Raw genomic sequence first — 23225 nt, 5'->3', positions numbered from 1 at the left:
TATTGATGAGCTCTAGTAGTTTTTTGATGGTGTCTTTAGGATTTCCTGTGTACAGTATCATGTCCTCTACAATCAGTGGCAGTTTAACTTCTTCCTTTCCAATTTGGATTCATTTTATTTATTTTCCTAGTCAGATTGCAGTGGCTAAGACTTCCAATAGTATGTTGAATAAAGTGGTTAGAGTAGGCACAGGGAGAGTAGGCATTCCTAAGTCTTGTTCCTGATCTTAGGGAAAATGCTTTCAGTTTTTTACCACTGAGTATGTATGATATTAGCTGTGGTTTTATCATATATGGCCTTTATTATGTTGAGGTTCATTGCTTCTATACCCACTCTGTGGAGAGTATTTATTATAAATGAATGTTGAATTTTGTCAAAAGCTTTTTCTGTATCTATTGAGATGATCAAATGACCTTCAATTTGTTAATATGCTGTGTCACATCGCTTGACATGTGGGTATTGAACCATCCTTGCATCTCTGAAATAAATCTAACATGATCCTGTTGTATGATCCTTTTAATGTATTGCTGGATTCATTTCGCTAATATTTTGTTGATGATTTTTCATCTATGTTTATCAGTGATATTGGCTTGTAATTTTCATTTTTGGTGATATCTTTGTCTGTTTTTAGTAACAGGGTGATTCTGGTATTGTAGAATAAGTTTGGAAGCATTCTTTACTCTCCAATTTTTTGCTAAATTTGCTGGTTTTGTTTCTCTGTATTGGCAGGTTGGTCACGTTTCCCAGTCTTGGAGAAGTATCCTTTTGTAGATGTCTTATGCATCCCAGCAGCACAGTCCCCTCTGGTCACCAGAGCTATATGCTCTGGGGTGCTCCCTACATGGGTTGTGTGAGTCCTTTTGTTGTCGTGAGTTGACTACTGTGGGTGGTCTGGTGGCCATGGATGGCCTCTGGTCCAGTTGATTTTCAGGTGCTGCCTTATTTGGAGGCTGACAACCACTGGTAGGTGGAGCCCAGCCTGGAGGCCACTGCTGTGGGCCCCAAGTGGTCCCAGGTGCTGGCCACTCATGGAGTTCTGGAGTGAGTGGTTGCAGATTGAAGTCTTGGATCTGGTGTTGGTCTTCTGATGGGATAGGTCAGTTCATGACACAAGTAGCTGCTTTGTCTGGGGTGTCCCAAAGCTGATGTTGGCCCCTTGGTGAAGGGCTGGATCCGAGGTGGCTGGATGGTAAGTCCAAGATGTCTTGGAGCTTTTATTGACCTCCTAGAAGGTGAGGCTGGAGTTCAAGGGTTCCTGGAACTAGTGCCAGCTCACTGGTGGGTGGAGCTTTGTTCCCTGGTCCTGGTTGTAGGTCCCTTGAGGTTTAGCGCCAGTGCACTTGTGTGCAGTACTGCAGCCTGGGCCCTCTAGTGGACAGTACTGGGTCTTGGGATGGTTGTGGGCTCACAGGGTTCTTACAGCAGCCCACCTGCTTATGGGTGGGGCTGTGTCTCCGCCCATCTAGTTACTTCCCTGAGGAGTCCCAGTACTGGTATTGATAGCCTGGTGGGTGGGTCTGGGTCCTGGAACTAATAATCAAGAAGGAGGATTCCAAAACTGTGCTTGCCAGCACTACTGTCTATGTGGCAGAAGGAGCTCCCCCAAATTGCTGCCACCAGTGTCCATGTCCTCAGGGTTAGCTCCAGATTGCTTCCTGTCTCCACTGGAAGCTCTCCAAGATCAGCAGGTGAATCTGACCCACGCCCCTTTCAAATGACTGCTTCTGCCCTGAGTCCTAGAGCATGGGAAATTTTGTATACATTCTTTTAGGAGTGGAGTCTCTGTTTCCCACAACCCTTTGTGTCTCCTGAAAGTCAGCCCCACTGGCTTTTAAAGCCAAACATTCTGGGGGCTCATCTTTCCTGGGTAGGACTCCTGGGTCAAGGAGGCCAGTGTGGGTATCAGACCCCTCATTTCTTGGGGAGAATCTCTTGAATTGTAATTACTCTCTGTTTGTGGGTTGCCAACCCAAGGATATGTGTTTTGACTATACTCTGTAGCTGTCCCTCCTACCCATCTTGTTCTGGTTCCTTTTTATATCTTTTCTGCTATTCTTCTGGTTTTTCTCAATAGTTTCTCTGTAAATAGTTGTAATTTTGGTGTATCTGTGGGAGGAGGCGAGTTCAGGGTCTTCTTACTGCAACATCTTGGCCACTCCCCTTTAACTACTCTGTGCCTGTTGCCAGTGACTAGGTTCTTGTCTCACTGCAGAAAGAATCTGGAGACCAAATGCGGAGATTAAGACAATAAAGGGGGGTTTATTTAAGAGACAGTACACTCTCAAGGGGAGAGTGAGAAGGCTCAGGTGAGAAGCTGCCCGAGTTTCTTTGGCAAGTAGGTTACACAGAATGTAAAAATGAATGGGTGGAATATTCATTGGGAAGGGACTCAAGAGTTTGGGCTCATAGTCCCTGATTTTCATCCCAACTCCACCTTTCCAAAGGGAGGAAGGATTTTTGTCCTTATTTAGTCCGGATCAGAAGTGTCATGGTATCAGTGCATGATTTTATTGTAATGAGGGCTAATTTTATTGTAATGAGGGCATAATGAGCGAAAGGACACATTCAGATACCGGAGATCTTGCCTTTTCCCACCTTTCTCTGTTGGCCTCCAGGGTACTTGTCACCCCAAAATGTGTGACTGCTTGTCAGCCCAGAGGTTCCTGCTTGTCTTTCTCTGCCCAGGGCCCCTTGTTGTTTACATGATGTAGGTTTTCGTGCATTTGGCTCCATGCCTCTCTCCTTTTTTTGTCCAATTCCTGCCATTTGGCCTGTGTCCCCCTTTCTCTGCCCATATCTATCTATCTGCCTGCTCTAGTTAGTGAAAAAGCAAAATAAAATAAAACAACAAACTATAGATTAGAAAAAATAAATTTAGGTCTTAACATACTTGTATAAGCCTCTATTAACGTTCTGAGTCAGTTCATTTGCTAAAATGATCACTGGTGCCTACTTTTGTACTCGGGAATGAGAGCCATAAAGATCACATGAAGGAACTTGACAAACCTGTCTCGAGCAGGACCCCAGAGGAATGAACAACAATGAACTCTTCCAAACTAAACAACTGAAACCTTACCTCTTTGGCATTAATGCTTTTAATGTGAGTAAGACACAGCCTCACAGCAGAATGGCAAAACTTTGAAAGCATTCTCAAAGGACAAGAAGGGAGCTGAAAAAAAACAGAGAGTTTGGAAAAATGTCACAAACCATGGATAGATGAAATAGGGATAAACAATGTAAATTGCTTTTGAAAGCACTTTAAAATAGCACACGGAGGGAAAGTCTAAAAGCCTTTTCCTATGATGTCTTGTAGAGACTACGTTTAAAGGAAAGAGCCAATAGCTCAGGAAATAAGCTGTCGGGGAAGGATGGCAGAACACTTTACTTTTCTCTGGTGACCTCCAGGAAAGACCAAGTTCTCTACAGTGTCTCTCCTCTGCTCCTCCCAGTGGGGCTAAGGGTTCTTTCCATCCTTCTATCTGTGGGAACCTGATGCACCCCTGAGTGCATGGCGGGCAGGGGAGAGGTCTGAAGTCATCAAACTTCAAAATAAGGCAGGACACTTCAAAATAAATGTCCAGAGGAGTAGTAATTAAAAAAAAAAAAAAGGATTTCATGCTAACTAGAGCCCTGAAAAATCCTTCTAAATCCTACCTTCCAACTATTTAGATTGCTAACTTTTTCTCCAAAGAGAACTTCAAAAAATTGAGTAGGTAAAATCCAAACTCAAATACCATTGCAGCTCTATTTTTGGAAAAAATCAATCTTTGCTATAAACTTTCATGTTGCGTGGTATGATCCAATCAATGATTTAATAATAACAGTCATTAAAACAGAGCAATCGGCTCTCCTTGAATGTTCAGAATCCAAAGAGTAATGGCATTCTGGCTTTGATGCCTTCTATTCTTGTTTACATAGCAAATGAGACTAGTATTAACAGCCTTTGGAAAGATGCCTTTTCATATTTGACACTGAGTTCATCTAGTACAAATAGAAAACCTTGAGAAAAGTGAATCTGTCTTCCCTGGAGGCCACCATTTATTATGTAAACACTGAGAGCCCCTTGTCCTGGCTGGATCTGTACATCATAGTTACCCTGGCGCCCATCCAGCCCAGGCAGCTGCCCTCTGATCAGCCCTTCAGCTGGACCCGCAGTTCCCTCACTTAGTGATGGGCTCCCCAGGCCCCTTGGTGACCTTGATTCTGTTCTTCTCTGGGGCATGTGAATGTCCTATGGTAACTGGGACTTTCACTCTAGATGGAGCCCAGGGACACCCCTCACCTGCTCACCACTGCCCGCTTATCTGGTATCAAAAGCAACCTTGCAGACCACCACCAGCTGTAAAAACCAATCTGATGTCCTAAATGTGTATGTCCTCCAGTGCCTTTGTGAAAAAAATATATAGTCCCAGCATCTACATTAGGAAGTCTTAGTAAACTGAGACTTGCTTGAAGTTTTTGATAATCATGACTCTGAGAACACCCAAGGCAGGACCCTGCACATGGTGGTGGAAAACAGATGTGCTGGCATGGATGAAATAATGATGCTGAATGATTTTCATTATTATTGTTAGTCCTGTGGTGGGTGATGTTAGGGTACTTGCCAAATTATAGAATTATTTCCTTACCAGCTTCACCCCACTGTCATACCTGGTCACCTGGAACAGAATTCTTAAATTGTGAAAAAAAGTGTATTTGCTGGAGGAGGAGGAAGAAACAGTTCCTCTGTTTGTTCAACCAAGTGGCTAAATGCACTGTGATTAAGTGCTGGGAACCTAAAAAGAGTCGCTTCAATTTACACCAAGCAAAGTAACGTCTGACCTTATATTAAGCATGAACACGGCTGTGGCAAGGATTTACAAAAAACAAACAAACAAACAAAAAACCAAACATATAAAAAGTTGTCCGTCAGTTGTCAATGTGAAGCAGTGAAAAGACTGTATGCCCCGGGTCTTGGATCTGGTCCGTGGTGCAGATGCTCCAGGCTGGGAGATCTTGGGCAAGTCACTGAACGTCTCTAAGCCTCTGGGTTCTCATCCGTTAACCTCACGGGGCTGCTGTAAAGAGTAAATGTGACCACTAATTTGGAGACCACTTTGTCAGTGCTACTGAAACATTCTTATTTTGAAGTTTATTGCTTTTAGAGCTGTATGGATTGGGTGTTGAGGCCTTTAAAAATTCTTCACCACATATGACAGGGTTCAGAGAGCCCTGATTCACATGACACTAATTCACAAATGTTGGCCACTTCCAGCTTTGGGGCTGCGTGGGGAGGCTGTGGCAGTGACAACTGCCTTCCCCACAAACCGTGGCTGCTGCCACTTTGGCTCCCTCTCTTCCTCCTTCCTCTTGTCCTCAAAACTCCATCCCCACCCACCACCAGCAGCACAGACCATAACTCTGGGCACAAGGTAGATTACACACACTTTCATACCTGGCTTATATAGTTGAGCACCAAGCATCATTAGGTGTCCATGTGAAAAGATTGCAACTTCCAAAGGATTGACGGATACATTTTGAAGATCAGTATATTTGGAATTTAAGGAACGCCCAGGCAATATTTTTTTTCATGTGTAGACCTGGCTTAATTTTTCTATAAATTAGATAAGGGATATTTGCAGCTAAAGGCAACACTCTGGCTAATGCTCAAAGTTATGAGCAAGGAGTAAAGCCATGAACTGTGATTTCCTTTATATGTCTATTGCCAAGGTTTAACCAAATTAGCAATAGAATGGAACTTCCTTAATCTGATAAAAGTTATCTAAAAACAACTTACAGATAAATATGGTGAAATATTGAACGTGTTCCCCTAAGTTAAGAACAAGACAAGGATATCCACTTAGACCACATATATTCAATACTGTACTGGAGGTCCTAGACAGTAGAGAAAATCAAGAAAAATAAAGGGAAGTTATAAAGATTAGAAAGGAAGAATCAGAAGTGTCTGTTTGTAGACAGTGATTGTGTGCATAGAAAATTCAAGGTAAATCATATGATGAAACTTTCTAAGAAGCTGAGAAATGTTATATATTATATATAACAAAAATATTATATATTTTGATCTAGGTGGTGGTTGCACAGCCATACACACATGTAAAGCCACCCAGCTGTACACTTAAGGTTTATGAATTTTACTTTATATAAATTTTACCTCCAGCTATAAAGCTTTAAAAATAATTTGCATTTACCTATAACCATTGATGGTTTCAAAACATGTCTGCAAATTATCTGACACACCTCCCTTCAAAATGTGGCACTTAATTCCCTTCCCCTTGAATGCTGACTGGACCAATGACACCCCTCTCATCACATTGGCTCAGTGGGAGGCCAGCTGCTATGACATCTAGACATTCAGTCAGCCTTGCAGGGACGCACACGTGGCAGAGAATTGAAGCTTGATACCAACAGCTGGCCAGCTGTGTGAATTGGCCGATATGCATATAGGTCCTCCAGCTCATCCAGGCATCAGATCCTGGCAGCCTTCACCTGCATTTTGACTGTAACTTTGTGAGAGACCTGGAGCCAGAACCACGCAGTTGAGCTGTTCCTAAATCCTTGCCCCGCAAAAACTGGAAGAGATAATAAATGTCTACTGTTTTAAGTCAGGAAATTTTAGAGTAATTTCTTACACATCAGTAGATAATATCTGTCTTCAGGAACAGTGGTTATGTTTCAGTATGATGCTCCATGACAGTAAATGGTTAGAATGTCTGTGGTTCTTCATATCTTGTATTCTAATCTGAAACACCAGTGTGGAGTGCTGTGTATAAGGCATTACTTAAATTAAAACATATTCAGGCCTGAAAACAAAACAAAAAAATCCAAGTCATACTATGTTGTTAATTAACTAGAAATTCGTCCCTTCCTACTTTGGGATTGCTAGTGAATACAGTTTTCGCGTATTCTGGAGAGGTTTTCTATAGCTATGGTGGGTGATGTTGGAACAACCTGCTGAGTAAGAATGAGAGAATCATAATAAAGTTACTCTCCGGGGAATTTTTTCCATAGAAGCAGACCTAAACACAAAGACTGAGGACCCTTCTTGTCCAAGGGACAGTGCGAGAAAGAACAGGAAGGAGAAAGAACAGCTCTCAGCATCTGCCAATTTTGTTTTTCTAAACTAGATTTCAAGTCCCTATGAACCATCTTCTTGTTTATGCTTTTTTTAGTACCACGTTTTTATTGAAGTATAGTTGATGTATAATATTGTATGTTACAGGTGTACAATATGGTGATTCTTGTTTATACTTTTGAAGCACTGAGAAGTCACCCAAGGATGAATGTCTGGTGAAGACGGTGTCCCCATTACCACAGTGGCCTCCCCAGTTGGCCACCTATTCTCCCAGGGCACCTTCAGATTTCAGAATGACTGTTTTTGTTGCTACAAGACACAAATCCTCCTACGCACGCTGAGTGATCACACACAGACACCTCCAGTAACCCTCCTTTTTGCTTAATACTCAGAACACTAAGAGGAATGTAATTTACAACACACCGCCATGCTCTGCCGCTCAAGGGCTTCTCTTTCAGATCAACCCTTTCAGGGTTAACAGAAAGAAAGCTACACACGTGTGTTGACTGAAATAAAATGCCCCACCTAAAAGTTGAGAGTTATGTTTTATTTGGCGGACTTTCTGAGGACTCGGTCCCGGGACACGAGCTCTCAGATCACTCGGAGAGGCTGTTCTAAAGTGGCAAGGTAGAAGCCAGGATACATGAGTTTTTGCAACAAAGACCACATCAAAATATTACTGTCAGTTAAAGGAAACCAGACATCTCAAGTTAAGGAAATTAGCGCCTTTCTATGTATGGGAAGGTGCGCAGGTCTGGGCTTGCTGAAATCATCCCTTTGATGTGCACCTGGCTGTCTAGGGCCAGTGTCTTGTTCTTTCCCATCCCGTGTCCCCTCAGGGGGCGCCGCTGGGGGTGGCTGCAGAGGCCGGGCCGCCTGCTTGTCTGCATCCTGAGTTCCCTCTGCTCACTGTCAGGGGGGTGGCGGTAGCCCCTGATGACTTGATGGTCCCAGCATTATCTGTTTACTGATATGGCTGGCAATATATTCACTCACACGTGTTTCCAAATCAATGTCCTGTTCTTGTCCAATGCCACTTTTCTAGCCTTTCCTTTCTATACGTGATTGCAAAATACAGTCATGAATAATTGTAAGAGTAAAATAATTTAAACCATAAGTGCTGGTAAGTAAACACCTGATTATGGAAATGTAAGACTTTCCCCTTAGAAAATCAGTATTTCTCTATAACAGCTAGTGGCTTTCTCAGAGCATCAATTTTCTCTGAAGAAGTAAGGAAATGTTGAGGGACAAGAATAAATTCTTGAACACTCAGGGCCCTCCTGTGCCTCTGAGTTGTCATCCCTGACCACAGGCACATTCTCCATGCCTTTTGCACACAGTGTGTCCTTGTGTGAAGCTCGTATGTTAGAAAAACACCTGGGGGTGGGGTGGGGAATGAGCAGGTATGGATAATAAAATGCAGACATCAGTGGAAATACTTTTCAAGCTGACAAAGTTAAGATTCAACAATAAAGCTATTAATTTCAAAAAATACAGAAGCAGAACGTTCTTATGTTAAGAGAGAGAAATTTGTCAGGATCAGAGTGGAAGTCAAGGCTAAATGATAATAATAATAATGTTGATTTAAAAATCATGAAAACAATATAAAACCTTTTCCTTCTGTCCCCAGACAATCTGAAGTCCTTTCAGAAGCAGTTGGAAGACGAGACCACTGTAGAAAGAGATGAAGGAACCCTGGAAAGATTTCTTTTGAAACAAAGGAGCTTTGGAAAGATGTAAGTAGATAATAAAATTTGGGGGGATGTGTGACTACATTGCTGTGTGAATCAAGCTAAGTTACCTGCATTCTGCTCCAGCTGGAGTTTTGTTGGTTGACATGAAAAGAAATGAGCTGTGGCCAAGGGGAGAGGAGGTGAGGGTCATGGGGCACTGAGGGGAACAAGCAGCAGAGGTGATGAAAGGCAGATTCGTGGAGATGATAAAAGGAAACACGGGGAGATAGGAAATGCCAGACTAAGGGACATTTTTGGTCACTGGAACCTTTGGCTCAGTGGGGCCAAGTATGGACAGGAGTGGTGGTGGCGAGGGGACAGGTGTCAGAAGGCTTTGGTCCATGACCTCATGACAGGCGCCTCTCTCCTTTTCATCACCTCCTCAGCCAGGAGCGCACAGGGTTATCTAAGCACGCTCTGGTCCTGCATGGGAGCCTTATGCATTTTGTTCTCACTTTGATCCAAGAGATTAGTGTGTTCTTCACCGTGTTCTCTGTGAAGAGGGTGGAGACAGGCAGGATTTAGAGGAAGCCCAAGGGACCCAGCCTACCAGAGGCTGTGCTTGGAGGCAGAAGGCATCCTGGCTTTTCCCCCAAGATTAAGTGAAACTTTGCAGAATGCCAGGACAGGAACCAGCTCCAAGATGGTGTCTGCATGAGGACATACTCTACGGTGGAGCCAGAGCCTGGGGATGGCTCACGGGGCCAGTGCATTACCAAGCAGTCCTGATCATCACGTGATACCTCCAGACTTTTGATCAGCACGTGAGTGAAAACACGCTTACTGAATAAGCAGAGTGTGCAATTAAGTGGCGAGAGTTCAAGCACATTAAAGGGCCTTATCATCATGGGTCACATTTCATTCTGCTTTCCAATAGCTTTACCCATGATGCAAAGTGACCAGACGGTCTTTATTTATATCATTTCTAGGGTGCTGTTATACTAGAAGTTGCCTCTAAAAATGACATATTGATCAAAGTGGATTTAAAAAAAGCAAGGGTTTAGGCATCAAACCAGGTGCCAGATCTAGCCTGGTTCCTGGCTGAGGTGTGCTGGGCCAGCTGCCTGACCACTGAGTGTCCCCCCCACCCCCCTTTGTAAAGCTGGGATGCTCTCGTTGGTGTTGCTGCTGCTCCCCAAGAGCTCCCGGTGTTATGAATAACCCATAACGTGTGAAGGGTCATGTGGATGTCAGCTGCTCTTGCTGTAATGCAGGGTTGGTGTCCTTGGTCCTATGAAATCCCAAATCTACCCGGTCTGGACTGCGATGCCAACTGGTGCCCTCTGAGGCCCTGCAAACTCCATTCCTGGGCTCTCAGATGTCCGCCTGCAATCCTTCAAAAAGACCAAGTACAGCCTTTTCTGACGTGGGTTTGTCCTGGCAGAATTAGCAGCCCTGGGAAATGGCTAACCTCACAAAAGCTCAGGCTGACTTGTCTCAGCTCACGTTTCCTTTTCACTGGAGTCATAAATCCAGCCACCCTCCCATATACCAAAGCCCCTTGCCTCACTTACAGCCAATCAAAAATCTGTTTCCCCATCCCTTTGTGTGCACAGCCCCTTCAACGATAAAAGACCCTGCACATTCACCCTTGGAGCACTCACACGGTCACCTCCCATCTGTGTGGCCCGCTGTTGACTGTAGCAGCAGCATATCTGCTAAACATTTCCTCATTTCTTACATTTGCCTTTGTCTTTGTAAATTCTTTTACCGCTCACAACACCAGCTGGCCGTGTTCCCCAACCTGGCCCGTAGCAGAGCTTCCTGGAGTCAGGTGTGAGAAGTTCTCCATGATGGTTGTGGGTGCTGACACACCTCAGGTTCCAGGGAATGCCATCTCCAGACCCCACTGTCAGCCCCAGTGAGTGATGAGGGCTTCTCTGCAGATGCCGTGCGGCAGCAGCAGACTGGATGTCTTGCAGGTGTAGGCAATAAAAAACTCTACTTTACATTAGTTTTTGGAAATTACAAACTTCTTCAGAGATCTGAGTCTAGATTCAATAGTTTTGAAAACCTGATGAACAGAATCAAAGGAAAAGCTATGATTTAAAGACCATCAGATGTTTTCCTCTTTTAAGAGATAAAGTCTAAGTTAATAATTCTTCTACTTGAGAAAAGGAAAAAAATGCCCCTCATTATTGATTTTAGTTTTCCAAACATGAAGTCAAGATGCTGCTCTGGAATGGAGTTCAAGATGATGCAGAACCACGTGGTTTTCTAAAATAATGTCAAAGACGCTCTGTCCTGGAGGTGGACTTGCATTTCTTTGTTCATTCATTTAACTAGGATGCACTCAGCTCCCACTGTGTTCCCAGCACACCTCTCAGCCCTGAGCACTGCCCTCAGGGAGCTCACAGTCTAGTGAGAGAGAGCAGACACCAATGAAACATGCATAGGTTTGTTGCATGCTGAGTGCCGTGCAGCCAAGGGAATGCGTGACTTGTGCCAGGTCTGGTCCCGAAAAGTTACCCTGAATGAATAACTTTTAAGCTAAGATCTGCAGGATAAGTCGGACTTTATCATCAAAAGGGGAAGGGTGCTCACTTCAGCAGCACATAGATTAAAATTGGAACAATACAGAGAAGACCAGTATGCCCCTTGTGCAAGGATGACATGCAAATTTGGGAAGTGATTCCTTTTTTTTTGCACAACAATGTGAAAGTGTAATGCTACTGAACTGTATACCTAAAATGGTTAAAATGGTAAATTTTATGTTATGTGTATCTTACCACAATTAAAAAAAAAAGGAGGATGCTGTTGGGATGGTCCCATTGCAGGCAAAGGGAAGAGAAGGTACAAATGTCCTGTGGGAAGAGGGACAGTGGATGAGAGGAAAGCCAGCAGATCTGGGTTGTCAAGATTTGGGGGATGTTGTATGACCCCAGATGAAGCCAGAGTCATGGGCAGAGGCTGGACCACAGCGAACCTGGGGTCGATCTCTGTCCTGAGATATGTGGGAGATTGCTGAAGGGCTTCCATCAGGGCAGCAAGAACTGTGTTTCAAAAAATGACGACCATGGACCAGGGTGGAGAGTGGGTGGAGAGGCAGTGGATGTGGCTGACCAGTTGGGAAGGTGTCAGAGTTCTTCAGGAGAGAGAGATAGGTGCTGGGGTTGAGATGGAGAGAGATAGATAGATTTGAGAAAAGTCAGAGGGCCGATGGTTGAGTTGCGGAATGGTTGCTCTGAGGGTGATGGGAAGAGACAGTCAAGAAAGCTTTCCATGTTTCTGGATGGATGGACTGTGCCAGCGACTGGGATAGGAAGCAGAGAGAAGGCGTTCGGAGAGGTGGATCGTTATTCTTGGTTTGGATGTACTGAGGCTGTGAGCCTCAGGAATTTTGCAGCTGTCAGTTCCAGGGATCCTAGGCTTGGAGCGCTGGTGCAGGGTTCACTGAGGCCCGCACTGATTTCTGGCAGCGTTTCCAGCGATGCTGCCTGGCTCACAGCACAGTGCTTGTTCTCTGAGGCATGTTTGTCACGGGACATGTGAGGACTCAGGATCACTCCCGAGAGAAAAGAGGTGGAACACCCAGTCTACCTCATGCAGCCGGCTGGCCTGCTCCACCGGGCAGACGACAAAAACAATTTCTTCTTCTTCTGAAAGGCCGCTCTGGGACAGAATCTTGACCAAAGCATACATGGTGTGGGTGGTAGATAAGATGGGGTTGGATGCATGCAGCTGGGGTACAACCTGTGTGTCCAACTGTAGCCTTTTAGACCCAGGGGTGAGAAGTGCTCACAGTGCTTCTGAAATGGCAAGCATAAGAGGCAGATACCCTGTGCTGACTAACTGAAACCAAATGTCATGTCCAGTCGCAGGGCGTGAGCCTCTGCAATCCTTGCCTTTTCATTTAATGATATTGGAAAATCAAAAACACACACATCTGAGATCCAGTTGCACTGGTGTTTTTGAGCTTCTTCCCTCCCTGTCTTGAGCTTGTCTGTAACACCTACCACTGGTCCAGACCCATCTGAAGTAACCTCATTCTTTATTTACCCCCCACTGATGAAAGATACGCAAAGGCTTCGAATGAACGATCAAATGTCAAGAAAACAACACTTTAAAAGGCTCTAGCTTTAGGACATACCATCTAGGCAACTAAGCGTGTAATAAATGCCTGCAATTAGTCACACATGCCTCAAGAAGTAATCACTGGCTAGATTGAATGGCAGCTTTTAATCTTGCTCATGGACTGAGTTCTCACAGTGGTGTAGAAAGGTGTCCAGGCCGAATTCTGGGGTAAGTTCAGAAATTCACTGCTCTGGAATTGGCTAGTCATAATCAATTTAAAAGTGGATCTGAGTATGAGATAAACTGTCAGGTTTGATGGTAAGTATGTACTAAGGGAAACTTGTTAATCCATAAAGGTCAACCTGGATGAACTTGATGTGTCCTCAAGGAAATATGACATGATGAGAACAAGGCTGCATATAAACCAACAAATATTACACAACCTACGGAATGAGAGAAAATACGTGCCAATGATGCAACTGGCAAGGGCTTAATCACCAGAATATACAAACAGCTCATACAACTCAATAACAAAAAAACGAACAACCCAATAAAAAAAATGGGCAGAAGACCTACAGAGACATTTCTCCAAAGAAAACATATGGATGGTCAGTAGGCCCATTAAAAAATGCTCAATATCACTAATTATCAGAGGAACGCAAATCAAAACTACAATGAAGTATCACCTCACACTGGTCAGAATGGCCATCATTAAAAAGTCCACAAATGACAAATGCTGGAGAGGGTGTGGAGAAAAGGGGACCCTCCTACACTGTTGGTGGGAATGCAGTTTGGTGCAGCCATTATGGAAAACAGTATGGAGATTCCTTAAAAACCTAAAATCAGACTTACCATATGATCCAGCAATCCCACTCCTGGGCATATATCCAAAGGAAACTCTAATTCAAAAGGATGCATGCCCCCTAATGTTCATGGCAACACTATTTACAACAGCCAAGACATGGAAGCAACCTGCATGTCTATTGACAGATGGTTGAATTAAGAAGTTGTGAGATATATATATATATCATTACTCCTCAGCCACAAAAAAGAAGGAAATAATGCCATTTGCAGCAACATGAATGGACCTGGAGATTGCCATACTAAGTGAAGTCAGCCAGAAAGAGAAATAGCATATGATACCACTTATATTTGGAACGTAAAAAATGATACAAATGAACTTATTTACAAAACAGAGACAGATTGACAGACATAGGAAACAAACTTATGGTTATCAGGGAGGAAAGGGAGGGTGGAGGGATAAATTGGGAATCTGGGGTTTGCACATACTAACTGTATTAACTACTATATATAAAACAAACAACAAGGTCCTACTGTGTAGCGCAGGGAACTATACTCAATACCTGTAATAGCCTATGTGAATGAAATACACTGCCACCCGTATCAGTAACCATTATGCTGTGACCATCAAGTCATCAGGGGCTACCGCCACCCCCCTGACAGTGAGCAGAGGGAACTCAGGATGCAGACAAGCAGGCGGCCCGGCCTCTGCAGCCACCCCCAGCGGCGCCCCCTGAGGGAACACGGGATGGGAAAGAACAGGGCACTGGCCCTAGACAGCCAGGTGCACATCAAAGGGATGATTTCAGCAAGCCCAGACCTGGGCACCTTCCCATACATAGAAAGGCGCTAATTTCCTTAACTTGAGATGTCTGGTTTCCTTTAACTGACAGTAATATTTTGATGTGGTCTTTGTTGCAAAAACTCATGTATCCTGGCTTCTACCTTGCCACTTTAGAACAGCCTCTCCGAGTGATCTGAGAGCTCGTGTCCCGGGACTGAGTCCTCAGAAAGTCCGCCAAATAAAACATAACTCTCAACTTTTAGGTGGGGCATTTTATTTCAGTCAACACTTATAATGAAAAAGAATATGAAAAGGTATATATATGTGTGTATACAGTGATTCACAACTGAATCACTATGCTGTACACCAGAAATTAACACAACATTGTAAACCGACTATACTGCAATAAAAAGAAAAAAAGAAAAGGAAACAGAAGGGTGAAAGTGCACCTGGAGTGAAAGAAAAAGGGTCAAAAAATGAGAATGTATAGGGTTTTGCCACTGTTCTGCACCGTTCTCTTGTTAATTTGGCCCTGAATGTGGAAGGCACCGACAATTTGGAACAATGATTCTGAATTACCTAATCAAAATATTCTTGATTGTATATTGATGTACCGCTATTCAGATTCATATAATCTCTTTGATAAGTTTGATTGGCGCTAATCTGTTCCGTAGCCTCTAAACTGGTTTGATTCTTCTCGGGACCCCGCAATCTATGGGAGGGGGCAGGACACTTTAGGCCTGCCAGTTAACTGTATTGTGGTTTAAACGGAACATTTTGAACTTGAGCATTTGATCTATTTAAATGCTATTAAATCGCATTATTTGATCTATTAAACCGTATCAGGACTGGTTTAAATATTCTCTTACGTATGGCTCTCAGACAGAAGCTCAGTCTCTGAGATGTCACCCGTCTCTCTTCTACGACATGGTGTCCCAGAGAATGAAGCTGGTTACGCATAATAAAGAGTTTGCCTGGCCTTTGTCCCCGGTTCCTGGGACAGAGACTAAACCCTAGGAATTTCCTGAGTAATAGGTGTGACTTTGTTATTCCTGAGCCTCTGGGGTCACACCAGAGTTTGTCCTAACAAGATGACTCAGAATGGAGACTGGTCACCAGAAGGACCAGCCATGTGATTAGAAGGGTGAGGTTCTGAGTCACCCTGGCCTCGGGGAAGAAGAGGGGAGCTGGAGACGGAGTTCCATCACGTGGCCAGTGACTCTACCACTCGGTGGAGCTTCCCGGTTGGTGGACCCACTAATGTGCTGGGAGGAGAATGTGCCCCGATTCCACGGAGGGAGGGCATGGAAGCTCGGGGTTCCAGGCCTCGCCCTGTGTGATTCTTCATTTGTCTGGTCCTGATTTGGATCCTTTATAATAAAACTGTACTTATAAGGGTGGTTCTTTCTTGAGTTCAATGAGTCAGTCATTCCAGTGAATTTTTGAAACTAAGGGAAGTCATGGGGACCTCCTGGACTTGTAGTCATTTGGTCAGATGTGCAGGTGGCCTGGGCATCCCTGACCGTGTGGCTGGCATCTCAGAGGGAGAAAGTCTTGTCGGGGACTCTGCCCTTTAACCCGAGGAGTCTGACGCTCACTTCGGGGGTTTGCATCAGAACTGAATTGTGTCGCCTTACACAAAGGCTGTGCTCATGGCGGACGAGGAGAGAGATCTGCTCGGCCTGGTGTCCTTGGGAGTCCTGCTGGGCCACATCCCCCAGGTAAGATTACTTTCTCTTAACTCATTTATTTTCTTATGGCTTTTGTGTCTAGAGGCACACGCATCTTGGGAAAAAAATCATAAACATATAAGCTGGCATTTTTGGTCATTTTTATACCATTGAAACTGCTTGTAATTTTTCTTTTTCAAGTAAAAAGTCAAAATTTCTCAGGAGGTCTGAAAATCATATTTTCAACAGCTGGTGGTTAAGCATTAAGCATATGGGCTTTATCCACAAGGATGTTGACCCAAGTGATGCCAGGGCCCTGCTCTGAAAAGCGAACTCCAGGATTAAGCACTGACGGGGACAAAAGGAACTACTCATGAATATGGACGTTCTGCTGCCTTAAGAAAAACACTCACCCAGGGGAGGCAGGGTTGGGAGTCAGCCCTCCCCACCGTTATTCTTATCAGCCTGCTACACAGAGTTCCTAGAGCATGGGGTCTTCTGGTCCATCTCAGGGGCATCTTCTGTTCTCCTGGGAGCAAGAGATGCTCCTTTGGCAGCCGCTGCTACCCTCCACCTCAGCACTAGTGGAAGGGCCTCAGTCCTGGCTGTAGGTTAGAATTACCAGGGGAGGTTTGATAAAATGCCCACAGCTGCCCTTATCTTCAGACATTCTTGCTAGGTAGTTCTCCTGGGCTCTGCTGGTCATGACCTTGCAAAGCATGGCCCCTGCCTGCAGCCTTCTAGTTCGGTTAACTCCAGGGGAAAAAGGTATCTCCTTAGCTTCACTCTCGGACCGGGCACATTCTGTCTCACTCCTAGTTTTAATAACTAGAAAGAGAGTTGTCAGTTTGAAATTCTTCATCTAGTTTTGCACTTCCAATTACGCATTTCCAAAATCGTATCGACAAAACCAACAACTAACTTGCTTAATGAGAACTTACACGGTGCTAATGGTGCATGCGTTTTCTTTTTCTTAGCCTTTTGATTGTGCAGTAACACATCTACAGAAAGAGTTTACGGGACAGAAATGTACGTCTGAGAGAATTATCACAAAGCAAACTCTCATGTAGCCATCACTTAAGTTAAAAAAGAAATACGACCAAAAGGAATATGAAAACGAATATATGGATGTTCATGTATGACTGAAGCATCATGTTGCATATCAGAAATGGACACATTGTAAACTGACTATGCTTCAATAAAAATATAGATATGCAAAACAAAACAAACAAAAAAGAAATACGACAACCAGAAACCACACTGTCCTCACTCCTCACTAACCCCTCCTTCCCCATCAAAGGTAGCCTCCGTTCTCACACTGAAGGTCATCACTTCCCTGTTCTTTTTGATTGTCCATCACCAAATATGCATCTCCAAAGTTAGGTTTTACTCTATAGTTTGTGCGAGTCGCACATGGAATCTCATGGTATGCATTCTTTTGTGTCTACGCTCCGTTGCTCACCGATCACGTTTGAGATTCACCCACTTGCTGTACGTAGCTGTAATTCATTCATTTTCATTGCTGCATAACATTTCATTGCATAAAAAAAAAATCCAGTTATCCACTCTGTTGTTAGCATCTGAGACAAGTCCAGGTTATGGACCTTGTAGCAATGCTGTCATGAACATTCTTGCATGCGCTTCCCGACACACACAGGACTTGCTGGACTGTGGACCCTGCTCATCCTCCAGTCCACGAGAACCTTCTTCCCAAGTGGCTGCATCAATTCACATCCCCATGCTCTATCCTTTGCCAGCTGTCCAGGTGTTAGCTCTGCTGGCGAGTGTGTATGGCTGCCCACCGTGGTTTTGCTTTGCATTTCCCAGTACAGTGAGGCTGAACCGTCACCCTCTTACCTAGTTCATTGGTCACCTGGGTATCTTCCCCTGAAAAGTGCCTGTTTACTTCCTTTGCTGATTACTCCACCGGGTTATCTGTTCATCTCTTCCGATTCTCAGGATATTCTGAACCTAAGCCTGTTATAAGTGACAAAACACCCCCTTCACTTCAAAGCCTGACTCCCCATTTCTCCCAAATGATACACCTGGATGAATCGAGATTTCAGTTTTAAAGTAGACTTTGCACAGTTTCTTAAGCGATTCTTCCAAAATTTCTATGAAGTAGAATTGTTTCCCCCATCCTAAAGGTGAGGACACTGATGCTTATGGAGGTTCACTAACATGCCTAGTAAGTGGTAGACCTGAGATTAGCTCCTGTATCTGCCTGACCGAAAGGCCATACACATAACCCCTAGACTCTACTAATATCAACTTTGTATTTGAGTGTTGGTTGCAGCCCCAGCACGCAACACGTGGAAACCACATTTGTATGTTTCTGTGCCCTTTGTTAATCATTCCCTAATCACTGCTCTTTGCCCAGGACAGGTGCCCATTAACAGTTGACTGTGAATTATTAAATACTTACTTAAAAATACTGTGAATTTAATTCTGGGAAGAGTCTTGGAAGGCGGGCCACATTCAGTAAAAATTAACTCCAATTAGCTTCTCTTATTTTTTTTTAACCAAGTTCTAACATCCAAACTCCACCACTTGGCTTGGTCCTTCCATTCAAATTCAAGTGGCATCTTCTGGGTCCCCCACATGTCCACTCATTGTCACAAGGTCCCCTGACCTGTGCTGCATTTGGGGGCACGCAGTCTAACTGCATGTGCCTGAGTTGGCAGGTAGACAGGACCAGAGTGATGTCAGATGTGTGGTGTTTCAGCCTAGTTCAATGTGCGGTGTCGTCCCCTCTCCTTATTTGGGGTTTTTACTTCCTAGGGCATAGAAGGAAGTGAGCCAGGCCTCAGTGGGAATCTTTGTGCACACATGTGACCAGCTTCTCTCCCCAGCGCGGTCACTGATGCTGGGGCGCCTGTCTCTGGCCAGGCTCTGGGCCAGTGTCCAGCCTGGGATCAGTCACCGTGGCCAGACAGCCAGGCGGGATCACTAGGTGCCACCTAGCCAGGGCCCTGGGGCTGGCGCTTGTGTCCTGGGGGCCAGGCCCAGAGAAGGACTTTTGACTTTGTGTGTGTGTGTATTCGTTATTTCCTGATTCCTTAATTTTTTTAATTACAAGAGAGAGAAGGACAGCGACAATGATCTAATTAAAAAATCAGCTCAAAAAATCAAAGGACCCAGAGGATAAAGTTGGCTTCAGATCTGTCCAAATCCAGGGACTAAAATAAAGTCCCCTCCACCTCCCCATCTCTCAGCTCTGCCTTCTCATGCTTCGGCTCCACTGTGGACAGCGCTGTCCCCGTGGGGACTGGCCGCAGATCCGGGCTCCGGCAGCTTTGCTGCTGGCAGACCCTTCAGTTCCCGCCCAGGCCCTGGACCCACTTGGGTCCTGGGTCGTCCCTGAGCCAGTCTTCAGCTCTTCTTTGATCAGCTAGGCTTGGGTCACAGGCTGAGAGGCGGGCTTCCCTCCCTTTGCCACGTGGATGGTGAGTTAGGGGTGGGCCTCTCCCGCGTCCCCTGCCCCACTGCAGTCTTTTATAAGGGAAAGGGGGCCAGACACCGGCCAGGCAGATCCGACAGCTCCAGTATGAAGGGGTCCAGAATGAGCCAGGATCGGCTACCCCTGCGTGGCTCACTCCTTGACAAAGCAGGTCCACCTCTGAGAGTTTATCCTAAGCAGATAATGGACAGACATGTAAAAATAAAAATTAAAAATATGATGTTCGTTGAAATGTTGCTTGTAATGAAAAACTAGAAAGTCTGCCAAAAGGGAGATGTTTAATTATTCACATCCAAATAATATACAGCCAGCAAAAGGTCTTCTAGCAATTTTAAGATGACCAGACCATATCGCTGAAAGGAAACACAGTTTATAAAAATCATTCGTGGTAAGATTACACTTCTGAAAAATTAGTTATCTTTTTGAATATACATAAATAGGGAGATGCTGGAATGTTTAAAAATATTAGCAGTGTTTATTGCTGGGTGGTGGATTTGGGGTAATTTTTATAAGCATTTTACTTTCCTGAAATTTTACCACAAACGTGCCTATTTTTATAATCAGAAATTATTTATTACAAGTGTGATTATTTATCCTTTTCGAAGAGAACTACTATTTTCTAAGCTAATTAATCGGAGGTTCCTGCCATGAGGAAATCCCATGTTCCCCGCAAAAGCATCCGTATGTTCTCGCTGAGCACGCGGGCAAGCAGAGGCTGAGGGGGTGCCTGGGGCTCCTTGTTCCTCATGTTGCCAGTGACCAGGTTCTTGTCCTATCCTAGAAAGAATTCAGATCCAAGACGCAGAGGTTAAGAATGTAAAGTGAGGATTTATTAAGGGCTAGACAGCACATTCTCAAGGGCAGAGCGGGCAGGCTCAGGTGAGCGGCTGCCCTGAGTTTCTTTGGCACGTTAGCTACATAGGGTGTGAAAATGAACGGGCAAAATATTCACTGGGGAGGGAAGGGTTTGGGGTCATATTCCCTGATTTTCATCCCAACCCCACCTTCCCGAAGAGAAGGAAGGATTTTTGTCCTTATTTAGCCTGGATCAGAAGGGTCACGGCATCAGTGCGCGATGGGTGCTTCTCATCTGCAAGGCTAATTTTATTGAAATGAGGGCATAATGAGCAAAAGGTTACACTCGGACACTGGAGATTCCTGCCTTTTCCCACCTTTCTTTGTCTGCCTCCAGGCTGCTCATCACCCCCAAAATACGTGACCACTTATCAGCCCAGAGGTTCCTGCTTTTCTTTCTCTGCCCAGGGACCCCTGGTGCTTACATGATGTATGGTTTCCTGTATTTGGCCCCTGCCCCTCCTTTCTGCCCAATTCCTGCCATTTGGCCTGCGTCCCCCTTTCTCTGCTCGTATCCGGCTATCTGCCTGCTCTAACGCTAATGTACCCTCGCCTGTCCTATCGTGGCCCTCTGGGGAAGCCTGGCTTTGTGCCTTGTCATCACTTCAGCAGTGTTTTAGTGCTTGTGGTGTTTGGGGACGTGGCCCAGTGCTGTAAGTAATCCTCTGATTTACCCCAAGGTCTTTGGGCGTGGCCCCTGTCATCTGAATGCCTGGGACAGTAAATCTTTTCTAACCAGTGTCTCCCTCCTTCTCCCCGCACCCCCACCCACCATGTCTCTGGTGGCAAAGCCTCCAAGTGCCATGGTGTCTCCTGGCTGGATGCACGCGTTTCAGCTTGTCTGCACCGAAACCAGGCCTGAAGTCCTGGGCGCTGGTCTGCAAGTTGAGAGCCCTTCACAATTTTACCATTTAATTGCTTTGTGAAAAGGGATCCTTTCTGCTTTCATTCCTTCTGTCACCGATCCTAAATCATTTGTCCAAAAGACAAAAGGATCTTTTACAGCTACTCATTATCAATCATAAATAAGGCTGCGGTTTAAATTTATTAAAGCCTTTTTGAGTGGCCGAGCTCACGTCTAATTTGGTGCAATTCAAGATTTTGCCATTTTTCAGTTTATGTTCCACATGGGGTCGTTAAAGGAAACGTGCGAATTAATTTTGAAGTAAAAAGCCAGAAGTTTAAAGGTGTTTGTTCTGAGTCACAGCATAAAGCAAATTAGGCAGCTTTGACCTCTGTATTTCATCACTTTAGACCACATCGCTATTTGTATTTTCACTCACCTTGAACAGGATAGAGACCACCTAAGGGGCATATTTTTAAAGAATCAAGCTGTTTGGATAAACCGAGTTCTTACAAAGACAGTCCCTCGCCTCTGTAGAGGACATTCCCCACGCCACGGCCACAGCTGTTTGACTCAGTTACTAAGACGAGTTCTTAGCAAGTTCCTGCCCTGCTTAGAAACCTTTGATCAGTCTCCATCGCTTTCGTGATAAAGGCCCAACTCCTTAGCCAGCATTGCAAGGGGCCTCGCCGCTTAACCTCATGCCATTTCTCAAGCTGAAAACATGGCTGATTCCTCAGGGATGTTGCTCTCCCTCCTTCAAGGCCTGATCTCCCCCTCTCTGAGAGCCCTCCCTTGCCTCTCCCAGGCTGGACCCCTCCCGTAGCATCTCATGTGCCTTTCTTACGGCCTTACCATGCTCGCTCAGTTTCCTCCCCTCTTTACTGAAGTATGTAACTGACAGATTGTCTGTATCCAAGGTAAACAACGTGAGGTTTTGTTACACGTGCACTTTGTGAAATGATTACCACAGTCAAGCTTATTAACATTTCCAGATCTCACCTTTTTTTTTGTATGTGTATGTGTATGTGTACTGAGACAACTTAAAGTCTACCCTTTTGACAAAATTTTAAGTATACAATATTGCATTATTAACTATAGTGGTTGCCGGGGCTGGGGCCTGGAGAAGTGGGAAGATCTGCAACGTTTTGGTTGTGCGGGATGATTAACTTTTGGAGCTCTAGTGTACACCCTGGTGCCTGACTCAGCTTTAACTGTTTGTCTTTCTCCGTTAGATCCTGTGCCCTCTGAGGAAGCCATTCCCAAGTCTGGCTAAGCAGCAGAATCTCCCGGGTAACCTGCTAAAAATACAAAAGTCCCTGAGCCCCAGACCAGACCCAGAGAGTTGGAATCTCTGGAAGGGGAGTCCAGGGGTCCATACATTTTAGAAGGTTTTCTGGGTGATTCGGACCAGCACGGAGGCTTGGAAACCACTGCTTCAGGATGAGCTGTGCATTTTCCCTAGGCCCACCTCAGTGAGAACAAGGAATGCGACGAGGCAGAGGGGTGAGGTACACGGAGGACTCGCTCTGTACCAGCTCCTAGCCTGGGAGCTTTTACGTCAGCACATCCAATCTCAATGACCTCGAGAAACAGATGGTAGCAAACCCATTACTACAGATGAGAAAACCAGAGCTCAAGCAAGGGGTTAGGGCCCTTGTCCAAGGTCCCCACTGGTAACAGAACCAGCTTTGCTATCTTTTGAAGCTCATATTCCTTTTACTTAACCCATGTACGTTTAATGCTAGTTACAATAAATGAATATTTATATTTTTAGAATCTCTGTGTCTTGCTCCCCTACATTCAATCAGCCTGCAAAACCCATCCACTCTGTCTGCCCATTTCCATTTTCTGCCATGTAGACGTCGGAAACAGCCTTGTAATTCGTCTCCGGCCGTCTCCTGCCATTTCATCTCGAGTCCGTTTTCCCAGCTGTAGCAGAGTGATCATTTAAATCTCCACATGTGCCAAAGCCACTGCTTAAGGTAACTT

The 23225-nt window shown here is 44.9% G+C and overlaps 1 long non-coding RNA gene and 1 other non-coding gene across 2 annotated transcripts in view; both read left to right on the top strand.

Annotated features, from left to right (window-relative positions):
* Window positions 1-23003, top strand: part of LOC135322238 (uncharacterized) — a 59512-nt gene extending 36509 nt beyond the window's left edge. Inside the window, exons 10-12 of the long non-coding RNA XR_010382554.1 lie at window positions 8703-8808; window positions 13176-16125; window positions 22469-23003. This is a non-coding gene — a long non-coding RNA (uncharacterized LOC135322238). The remainder of the gene's footprint in view (window positions 1-8702; window positions 8809-13175; window positions 16126-22468) is intronic.
* On the top strand, window positions 11342-11448 carry LOC116151806 (U6 spliceosomal RNA). Its single transcript, XR_004135390.1, has one exon. It is a non-coding gene; the product is annotated as a U6 spliceosomal RNA (small nuclear RNA).
* Window positions 23004-23225: the final 222 nt, after the last annotated feature.

This window comes from Camelus dromedarius, chromosome 10 (genome assembly GCF_036321535.1).
Source record: "Camelus dromedarius isolate mCamDro1 chromosome 10, mCamDro1.pat, whole genome shotgun sequence".
NCBI lineage: Eukaryota > Metazoa > Chordata > Mammalia > Artiodactyla > Camelidae > Camelus > Camelus dromedarius.
The sequence above is the reverse complement of the archived record's forward strand: the minus strand, read 5'-3'. Positions and strand labels throughout refer to the sequence as shown.